Source organism: Agelaius phoeniceus, chromosome 11 (genome assembly GCF_051311805.1).
Source record: "Agelaius phoeniceus isolate bAgePho1 chromosome 11, bAgePho1.hap1, whole genome shotgun sequence".
Taxonomy (NCBI): Eukaryota; Metazoa; Chordata; class Aves; order Passeriformes; family Icteridae; genus Agelaius; species Agelaius phoeniceus.
The window spans coordinates 3,322,705-3,333,086 of NC_135275.1; positions in this window are offsets into that span (position 1 = coordinate 3,322,705).

Below are 10,382 nucleotides of genomic sequence, written 5' to 3' on the forward strand. Positions count from 1 at the left end.
GAGCTCTCAGGAAGCTCTGGTCAGCCTGGAAGATTGCAACCGTAACCTGAAGAGGGAGCAGGCAGAGATGAGGAGGAAGGTGGAAGAGGCCAGACACGCTGTCCTGAACAGTCTTGGCAAAGTGAAGGAGCTGGAAGTGAGAACTAAGGAGGTGCCACATCTGCAGATACTGAGTGGAAGGCAGAGCCGAGGGAGTGCCTGGGAGGGCACCAATCACCCAGGTGCCCTCACTGCCACTTGGGCCTGAAGGAGAATCTTCAGCAGTGTCACAGGAGCTGTTCTGTCCTGCCTTTCTTTGCAGATGAACCTTATGGTGAAGATGATTCTGTTGATGAAGATGATCCTGTTGATGAAGATGATCTGGATTCCCAACCCATACCTATTACTGGGCTTCTGGAAGATGGTGAGGGTAGGTCAAGGCCTTTCCCCCTTTGAGAGCTGCCACCTCAGAGCCCAAAGCTGGGCCAGGGGGGCATGGCTGCAGGTGCCAGGACAGAGCCATGCACGTGTGTGCCCTCGGCCTGCGTGATCCCCTCACAGCTCCTGCGGCTCAGTGGTGCCCGTGCAGATCAGCAGAGATGACAGAAGCTTCTGTGGCTGTTGAGTTACAGGAGTGTCTGCAGGGAGGACTTTCCCAGGCCCTTTGGTGGATGTTGCACGCAAGCCGAGCTCCCATCGCAGGGGTGAGAAGTGTGTCCCTGCTGACCCCACAGGCTGAGCCCTGCTTTTGTGGCATCCATTCATGGGAAATGGAAATATTTCTCTTAAGGTCCCCTGAGCAGGAAGAACAAACATAGAGGAGACATAAGTCCCTAGAGGCATCCAAACCCATGGACAGGATGCTGAGTGACCTGGAGGGGGGCTTGGTGGGAGCATTTCCCTCAGCCTTGTCCTGGGGCTCAGCAGCCAGGGCCTTTGGCTGCACATCTGGACACGCCGTGCCCGGCACAGTGGGAAGGGATCCATGGCAGCCTGGCTGCCCCGCTGCTGCTTCCACGCCCTGCAGGGCTGTTTCCCAGCCTGGCCTGGCTGCAGCTTCTCTCAGCTGCGGGGAAAAAGTACTTTTTTTTTAATATGTTGTTTGGTAGGTAAGCTGATTCTTTGTGGGTTTTTTATCTGTCTTTGAAAGCAGCCCCTCGAATGTTAATGCACACAAAAAGTTGTTTCTAAAGGGCTGGCATTGCAAAAAACCTGCCAATTTTGTCATGCAAGCCAGAGACAACTCCCCTTGTTCTGCAGCTGGAAGGCTTGGAAATGTGTTCCAGAAACTCATGATAGGACAGAGTCTAATTAGCACAATTTAATGTCATTGTAATACGTGGTATAAGATAATTCATGCTTATATAAAATATACATGAAAAAAAATTGTGAATAAAGTTGTGCCTGTAACAAAAATCTTTAAAGCCTAAAACCACAGACAGTTAAGATATAGACTGCCACACAAAATTGTGAAACCCCAGATGGCAGCAAGTGTAGAGAGCCTAATTAGCAAGCGAAAGGATGTTGCTAGTATGGAGATGAGCCATTCCCTGGACTATCCAGGAAACACCCAAAAGCAATGAATACTCCATAAGTATCTTCAAACATGATAGCAATCCAGGTTCCCCTAACCCAGCATCAGCATTCATCTCTTCCCAGAAAAGGCATTGACCAGCCCTGCACAGAGAAAGGAGACTGCATGCATATGGGAAGCAAGGGAAAGGATAGAGGAACCTCTGCCTCAGGCAGAAAAAACTGTATAAAACCTGCCCAACGGAGATGACATTCGTGAATGGAGGGGATCCCATGCGATAGAGGTTGGATCAGGGTTCACCCATCACCAATACCCGGCTCGACGCTGTCCCTTTGATTGTGGCTCAGACCGTATTTCAGTCCCGAAAATAAAAAAATTACATTATTATTATTGATTTGGCTTTTTCATTTATTACCGATACCATCATGAAGTGCAAGATGTAAGTTATCCAATAAAATAATCCGAGTATTTAAATGCCAAGCAGCGGGAAAGGGCTGTGCATTGGAATGACAGGAAACAGACACAGAGGCATGATGGACAAGTTTCCCAGCCCAAGCAGACCAGAAGCACTGGGAGCACAAAGGGACACAGCCAGGAGGCCCAGCAGCTCCTTGCTGAGGGCCCATTTCATTCAAGAGCCAGCCCCGTTGCACGGCCCTGGCTGTAAATGTCTTGGGCTGCAGCACAGGGCCAGGGTGGAGCTCAGCAGCCTCATCAGAGCCCAGGGCCGCGACCCTTCCCTGCCGGGGCCGAGCCTGGCCCAGCCCGGCCCGGCCTGAGCAGCCCAACCTGGCCCCAGGGGATGGGCTCCGCCCGCCCACTGTGCCCACAGACCGGGCCCAAGGCTTTGCAAGAGGCTTTCTGCCAGCTTTGCAAAACCTCGACTGAGTGACCCTTTGCTCTGCTCACAAGAGTAAAACACCGCATCAAATGTAACCCCGCTGCACAGCTCATGAGGGATCCCTGCACACCTTAGGAGAGGCCAGCAATACTCCTTTGTGCTTCATGAGGGATCCCTGCACCCCTCATCAGGGACCCCAAAATATCCCTGTGTGTCTCATGAGCTCCAGGCCCAGATGACCCCAGGGAAGGAAATGTGCCCTCAGCCCAGGGACACTCAGCATGGGCTCCCCCAGCCCTCAGGGCCCCGCCGCTGCTCACAGCAGCCCCTGCCTGGCTCCTGCCTGCCCACACCGTGGCCATCCACGGCTGCTCCTGGCCATGGAGCTCAGCCTGTGCTGCTGCTGGGTGGGCTTTGCTGCTGCTACCACCCAGACACAGCTGTTGACAACTCCATTTCTTTATTGAGAAATAAAATGTGGGCCAAGCCCTGCCCTGGCAGACAGGGGCAGCTCAGCTTCACTCCTGGCCAGGGAACAGGACCAGGGGGCTCAGGGGCAGAGGGTCTCGTTTAGGAGGCGTGGGTTTTGGGAAGGCCTCGTAACGGTGCTGCAGCCACGGCAGGGCAGATAGGGGCAGACGTGGACAGCTGGAATAACTGGTAAGGAGCACTTTGTCTAAGTTTTTAGGCTCCTCTTCTGAAGATGCATGGCTGCACCTGTGGAGAGAGGAGGTGGCTGAGGCCCCAGCTGCCAGTGGCACACAGGGAGCCTCGTGCACAGCAGGGCCCAGAGCTGGCAAGGCTCCCCAGCACGGCTGGAGCTGCTGGCGCAGCTTGGCCCAGCTGCACAGCTGTCCCTCAAGGCCCCGGCCAGCAGGGGACGGCTCTGGGCAGGCTCCCTGGCCAGGAGCGGGCCCCAGAGCGCCTCTGCCTTCCAAGGGCAATCTCGTCCCTGCTCTTTCTCCTCCCCATCTTGCTTTGCCTCTGCCCTGTGCTTCTTGGCTGCTCTGGGCCAGGCAGCCTCAGTGGGAGCCAGCACTGGCGGCAGCCCCAGCGGGGCCTCCAGGACAAGGCCCAGCAATTAAGAGCCCAAGGAAAGCTCTGGGCAGCAGCAGAACCCTCAGCAGAGTTCTCTGGATAATCACAGACTGGCAACAACTCCACTGCAGCTTCTCTGGGAACATTTCCTGTCTACAACATTAGACTTTCAAAATCAGCTTTTTGAGGGAAAGATGAACAAAACACTCACCCTTTTCTCTTCCAATAAGTCCAAATTTGGACACAGCATAAGATGAAGATAAGCTCCAAAACAAGCAGGCCTGCAATTACTCCTATCCAGCAGCCTGTTCCCTTACAGAAACCCCTTCCAAGGCCCATCTGGGAATCAGGAACACGTGTGGTGGGGCCGGCTGCACCTGTGCAAGCAATGGGGAGGGTAAGCCCGTGCTGTGCTGCACTGCTGAGCTGGCAGCATGGTGCATGTGGGCAGGACGTTCTCCCTTTCCCCCAGAGCTGGGGCCTGCAGGCACCTTGCCGCCCCTGGGCACAGGCTGTGCAACCCAACAAAGCCCAGCAGGCCGGGAGGAGAGCCCAGGGGGAGCGCAGCTGCTTGGGCAGTCGCTGCTTGGAGGGACACGGGCCAAACCCATCCCTGAGCAGCCAGTGCCAGCCCTGGCCCTCCCTTCCCCGTGACAGCTCCCCCAGCCCCAGGGGACAGAGTCAGGCCCTGTCAGGACCCAGTGCAGCCCCTGCCCAGTCGGGAGCCAAGGCTGCCTCTGGCCCTGGGCTCGCGGCAGGGCTCCCGCTCGGGGCTGCTCCTGTGCCTTGGGCCTCTGGGCACTCAGGGCTGGCTCCGGAGCAGCTGCAGCGGGAGGGACGTTGGTGCACGAGTCCCCTTTCCCCGGGGCTGTGAACAAGCTCCGGAGGCCTCCAAGTCTCCAGAGGCGCCTCCAGCTTTGGCTGCTGCCGGGCCGTGCAAGGGCAGGCCCTGTGGGAAGAGCTGCTGCCACAATGCCCCGCCAAGGGATGAGCCTGGCACAGCAATTATCTCCTGTACCTGTGCCCATGTCTGGCATCTCCTTTCCTGCAGCAGGGGCTGCCAATCGGCCTCTGCTTCCTTGGGGAAACACCTCCTTCTGTCCTCCCTTTTGCTCCATCACTTGCGAAAGGAAAAAGGACAGCTGGATCAGATGGAACAATTCCTGATTTCTTTTGGTGGCATCTTCAGGACATCATGCTTATCAAAAATGTGGATAAGATTAAAAATCCATCTGGCCTTTTGGGGCTGGGCCAGGACCCAACCTCCTCCACATAGCTGCAGGGCCTGAGCTGAAGGTGTAAGGGGATCGCGCAGGGTGAGGGCACACACGTGCATGGCTCTGTCCTGGCACCTGCAGTGATGCCCCCCGGCCCAGCTTTGGGCTCTGAGCTGGCAGCTCTCCCAGGAGAAAGGCCTTGACCTACCCTCACCATGTCCCAGAGGCTCAATCCTGAACGTGGGTTGGGAATTCAGATCACCTTCACCCACAGGTTCAGCTGCAAAGAAAGGCAGGACAGAAGAGCTCCCGTGGCACTGCAGGAGATCCTCAGGCTGCAGGCAAGGCTCAGCCCCGGGGCACAGCCCTGGCCCTGGCCCCTTCCCTCTCTGCTCTTCTCCATGGCTGCACAGAGCACACAGAAGGAGGATGGACAGCTAAATGCTCCTTCCTCCCACTGACAGCGATCCTGTGGGATCATTCAGGGCTGCAGAAGGGAGCAGGCCAAGTTTTCCAGAACTGATCAACCTTCAGAGGAACTTAAATGAAATGCCACATGAGTGAGCTCTTGCCACATAGACACTGATTATTCTGTCAGGAAGGATACATTGAGAACTTCTCTCCAGCATCTGGCAAGGCCTTCAAACCACCATTTACCAGCATTTCCAAATAATCCAAGACATGATCCCAATCGAGAAGGGAGCACAGATCCTACAGAACCATTTCCATGGTGTGCGGGGATCCCCTTCTGCCTTGGGGTATTGGGATCTGCAAGGGCGTGGGTAAGGCTGTGGGAGCCTGTGGCTCCTGGTCACCCTCCAGACACTTTGCAGTCCCTGTGCAACATCCCTGGAGGGGGCAGCTGGAGCAGCCCAGAGCCCTGGGGCTCTCTCACTCGCACACAGGAAACACTCACTAAATGCTTGGGGAAATCTGCAGTGCCACAGCTATTGCCCCCAACCTCTGTCCCTCCCTCCTGCTTGCCCACCTGCCCATGGAACAGCTCCCACGGCCCAAGGGCACATGGCCAAGCCCTCTCAGGACCTACCGGAGCCTTGCTCTCCCCCTCTGCCCTTTCCCCACCATGGGCACCCCGTGCAGCTGCTCCCAGGTTTTGGGACGTGTCTCCCACGGAGGGAGCCCAGCAGGACAGCTCAGTACCCGAGTGCCCTGAGCCTGCCCGGGATAATTCCTCTGGGCTGTGCCCATCTTGTCCGGGCTGTGCCCGCAGTGCCAAGCAGCAGAGAGGGCAGCTCAAGCCTCAGCAGAGCTCAGGCCCAGAGGCACAGCAATTACCTCCTGGGACTGGGCCTGGCATCGCCTCCCTTCCTGCAGGAAATGCCGCCTTCCATAGAGCCCCTCTGTCCATCCCTTGAGAAAGGAAGAGGCTCAGTGGGATCAAATGGAATCATTGCACATCCAGGAGGTGGCCTTTCAGGAGGCAATACTTGTCCACGACATGGATAAGGATAAGGGAAATCCTGATCCCCCAGGCCCTTGGGGCTGCCTGTGGCCCTCCCTCCTCAAAGCAGCCACACCTCAGGATGTGCCTGGGGACCAGGAAATTGCAGGGGATCCCTGGTGCAGTTTGGGCTACGGGGCAGCTGATGCCCAATGCCTTCCTGCAGAGGCTGGGCAGAAGCTGCAGCCAGGCCAGGCTGGGAAACAGCCCTGCAGGGCGTGGAAGCAGCAGCAGGGCAGCCAGGCTGCCATGGATCCCTTCCCGCTGTGCCGGGCACGGCGTGTCCAGATGTGCAGCCAAAGCCCCCGGCTGCTGAGCCCCAGGACAAGGCTGAGGGAAATGCTCTCACCATTCCCTTTCTGCAGTTCCGTCACCATTTGTTTCAGGACGTTCTTTGGCTCATGGGGTTTCTTGTGTCCTGGGGCTTTGTTCTTCCCTCTCAGAGGACCTTAACAGAAAGTGGTTCCCTTTCCCATGAATGGATGCCACAAAGGCAGGGCTTAGCCTGTGGGGTCAGCAGGGAAACACTACTCACCCCTGTGATGGGAGCCAGGCATCTGTGTTGGAATCAGCAAAGGGTCAGGAAAAGTCCTGCCTGCAGACACATCTGTAACACAACAGCCACAGAAGCTTCTGTCACCTGGTTCCTGCCAGGTTGTCAACAATTATTCCGTGGTGGGACAGTGAGAACATACCTGCAGGAGGCTCCAACGGCTTCAAAACTATATTCAACCAATCTAATGGAGAAGCCTTTGCAGCAAGCTCATCTAGAACAGAGCACAGATGAGAACAATTTCAGGGTGTGCTGGGATCCCCTTCTGCCTCTGGGAAATGAGCATTGCAAGGGGGTCGGGTAACACTGTGGGAGCCAGATGTCAATGGACAAGGCCAAAGCTACACAGGGGCCTGGGGAGCTCTGGGCTGGCTCCTGGTCACTCTCCACCCTCTTTCCATGCCCTGGGTGACATCCCTGGTTGGGGGAGCTGAAGCTGACCTGGACTCTGGGTGCTCTCACTCCCACAGCTGCAATTCTTGCTATAGCACTGGGAAAACTGCAGCAGGCAGTGCCACAGCTATCCCCCTGTCCCTCTGACCCTCCTGCCCTTTCTCCCCCCTTGCCTACCTTCTTCTATCTCTGCATCCCTCTTTGCCCTGGCACAAATCCCCCAGCCCAAGGGCACATAGCCAGACCCTCTCAAGACCCACTGGAGCCTTGCTCTCCCCCTCTGCCCTTTCCCCACCATGGGCACCCCGTGCAGCCGCTCCCAGGTTTCGGGACATGTCTCCCACGGAGGGAGCCCAGCAGGACAGCTCAGTACCCGAGTGCCCTGAGGCTGCTCGGGATAATTCCTCTGGGCTGTGCCCGTCTTGTCCGGGCTGTGCCCGCAGCGCCAAGCAGCAGAGAGGGCAGCTCAAGCCTCAGCAGGGCTCAGGCCCAGAGGCACAGCAATTACCTCCTGGGACTGGGCCTGGCATCGCCTCCCTTCCTGCAGCAGAGGCTGACAATGAGCCCCTGCTTCCTCTGGGAAACTGTTCCTTCTGCCCAGCCTCTCCAGCTGCTTCTGGAGAAAGGATGAGGTACAGCTGGATCAGGTGGGGCTGTTTCCCATTGGGGATGTGGCAGCTTCAGGAGTCAATGCTTGTCAAAGACATGGTTAACAATCAGGAAATCCCTATCAACATTTTGGGTAGGCCAGGGCCCTCGGCACTCCAAACAGCTGCCCCTTCTGATTTGCCTGCGGACAGGGAAACCGCAGGGGATCTGAGGCCCACGCTGCGGTTTGGACTCCATGTGAGCTGATGCCAAATGCCTTCCTGCAGAGTCTGGGCAGAAGCTGCAGCCAGGCCAGGCTGGGAAACAGCCCTGCAGGGCATGGAAGCAGCAGCGGGGCAGCCAGGCTGCCATGGATCCCTTCCTGCTGTGCCGGGCACGGCGTGTCCAGATGTGCAGCCAAAGCCCCCGGCTGCTGAGCCCCAGGACAAGGCTGAGGGAAATGCTCTCACCATTCCCTTTCTGCAGTTCTGTCACCATTTGTTTCAGGATGTTCTTTGGCTCATGGGGTTTCTTGTGTCCTGGGGCTTTGTTCTTTTCTGTTGGAGGACCTTTGAAAAACACATTTCCATTTCCCATGAATGGATGTCACAAAAGCAGGGCTCAGCCTGTGGGGTCAGCAGGGACACACTGCTCACCCCTGTGATAGGAGCCAGGCATCTGTGTAGGAATCAGTAAAGGAACAGGAAAAGTCCTCCCTGCAGACACATCTGTAACACAACAGCCACAGAAGCTTCTGTTACCAGGTTCCTGCCAGGTTGTCAACAATTATTCCGTGGTGGGACAGTGAGAAAATACCTGCAGGAGGCTCCAACGGCTTCAAAACTATATTCAACCAATCTAATGGAGAAGCCTTTGCAGCAAGCTCATCTAGAACAGAGCACAGATGAGAACAATTTCAGGGTGTGCTGGGATCCCCTTCTGCCTCTGGGAAATGGGCCCTGCAAGGGGGTTGGGTAAGGCTGTGGGAGCCAGATGTCAGTGGACAAGGTCAAAGCTGCACAGGGGCCTGGGGAGCTCTGGGCTGGCTCCTGGCCACTCTCCACCCTCTTTCCATGCCCTGTGTGACCCAAACATTCCTGGTTGGGGGAGCTGAAGCTGCCCTGGACTCTGGGTGCTCTCACTCCCACAGCTGCAACTCTTGCTATAGCACTGGGAAAACTGCAGCAGGCAGTGCCACAGCTATCCCCCTGTCCCTCTGACCCTCCTGCCCTTTCTCCCCCCTTGCCTACCTTCTTCTATCTCTGCATCCCTCTTTGCCCTGGCACAAATCCCCCAGCCCAAGGGCACATAGCCAGACCCTCTCAAGACCCACTGGAGCCTTGCTCTCCCCCTCTGCCCTTTCCCCACCATGGGCACCCCGTGCAGCCGCTCCCAGGTTTCGGGACGTGTCTCCCACAGAGGGAGTCCAGCAGGACAGCTCAGTAGCTGAGTGCCCTGAGGCTGCTCGGGATAATTCCTCTGAGCTGTGCCCGTCTTGTCCGGGCTGTGCCCGCAGTGCCAAGCAACAGAGAGGGCAGCTCAAGCCTCAGCAGGACTCAGGTACGAGGCACAGCAATTACCTCCTGGGACTGGGCCTGGCATCACCTCCCTTCCTGCAGCAGAGGCTGACAATGAGCCACTGCTTCCTCTGGGAAACTGTTCCTTCTGCACAGCCTCTCTTTCTATCTCTGCAGAAAGGAAAAGGGACAGCTGGATCAGGTGGGGCTGTTCCCCATTGGGGATGTGGCAGCTTCAGGAGTCAATGCTTGTCAAAGACATGGTTAACAATCAGGAAATCTCTATCAGCATTTTCGGTAGGCCAGGGCCCTCGGTACTCCAAACAGCTCCCATTCAGATGTGCATGGGGACAGGGAAACCGCAGGGGATCTGAGGCCCATGTTGCAGCTGGGGCTCCCTGTCAGCTGATGCCAAATGCCTTCCTGCAGAGGCCGGGGAGAAGCTGCAGCCAGGCCAGGCTGGGAAACAGCCCTGCAGGGCGTGGAATCAGCAGCGGGGCAGCCAGGCTGCCATGGATCCCTTCCCGCTGTGCCGGGCACGGCGTGTCCAGATGTGCAGCCAAAGCCCCCGGCTGCTGAGCCCAAGGACAAGGCTGAGGGAAATGCAGCTACCACGCTGCCTGTCCACATCACTCCCTTTTCGTTCCAGATGTTGGGATTCCTTCAGGGACTTACTAGCTCCTCCAGGTTTGTTCTTCCTTCTCAGGGAACCTTAAGAGAAATATTTCCATTTCCCATGAATGGATCTCACAAAAGCTGGGCTCAGCCTGTGGGGTCAGCAGGGACATACTTCTCACCCCTTTGATGGGAGACCGGCTTCTCTGTCGGAATCAGCAAAGGAGCAAGAAAAGTCCTCCCTGCAGACACTCCTGTAACTCAACAGCCACAGAAGCTTCTGCCATCTCTGCTCAGCTGCACCACTGAGCCGCAGGAGCGGTGAGGGGATCGTGCAGGGCGAGGGCACACACGTGCATGGCTCTGTCCTGGCACCTGCAGCCATGGCCCCCTGGCCCAGCTTTGGGCTCTGAGGTGGCAGCTCTCAAAGGGGGAAAGGCCTTGACCTACCCTCACCATGTCCCAGAGGCTCAATCCTGGACGTGGTTTGGGAAGCTGCACCACCTTCACCCACAGGTTCAGCTGCAAAGAAAGGCAGGACAAAACAGCTCCTGTGGCACTGCGGGAGATCCTGAGGCTGCAGGCAAGGCTCAGCCCCGGGGCACAGCTCTGGGTCTGGCCCCGGCCCTCTCTGCTGTTCTCCAT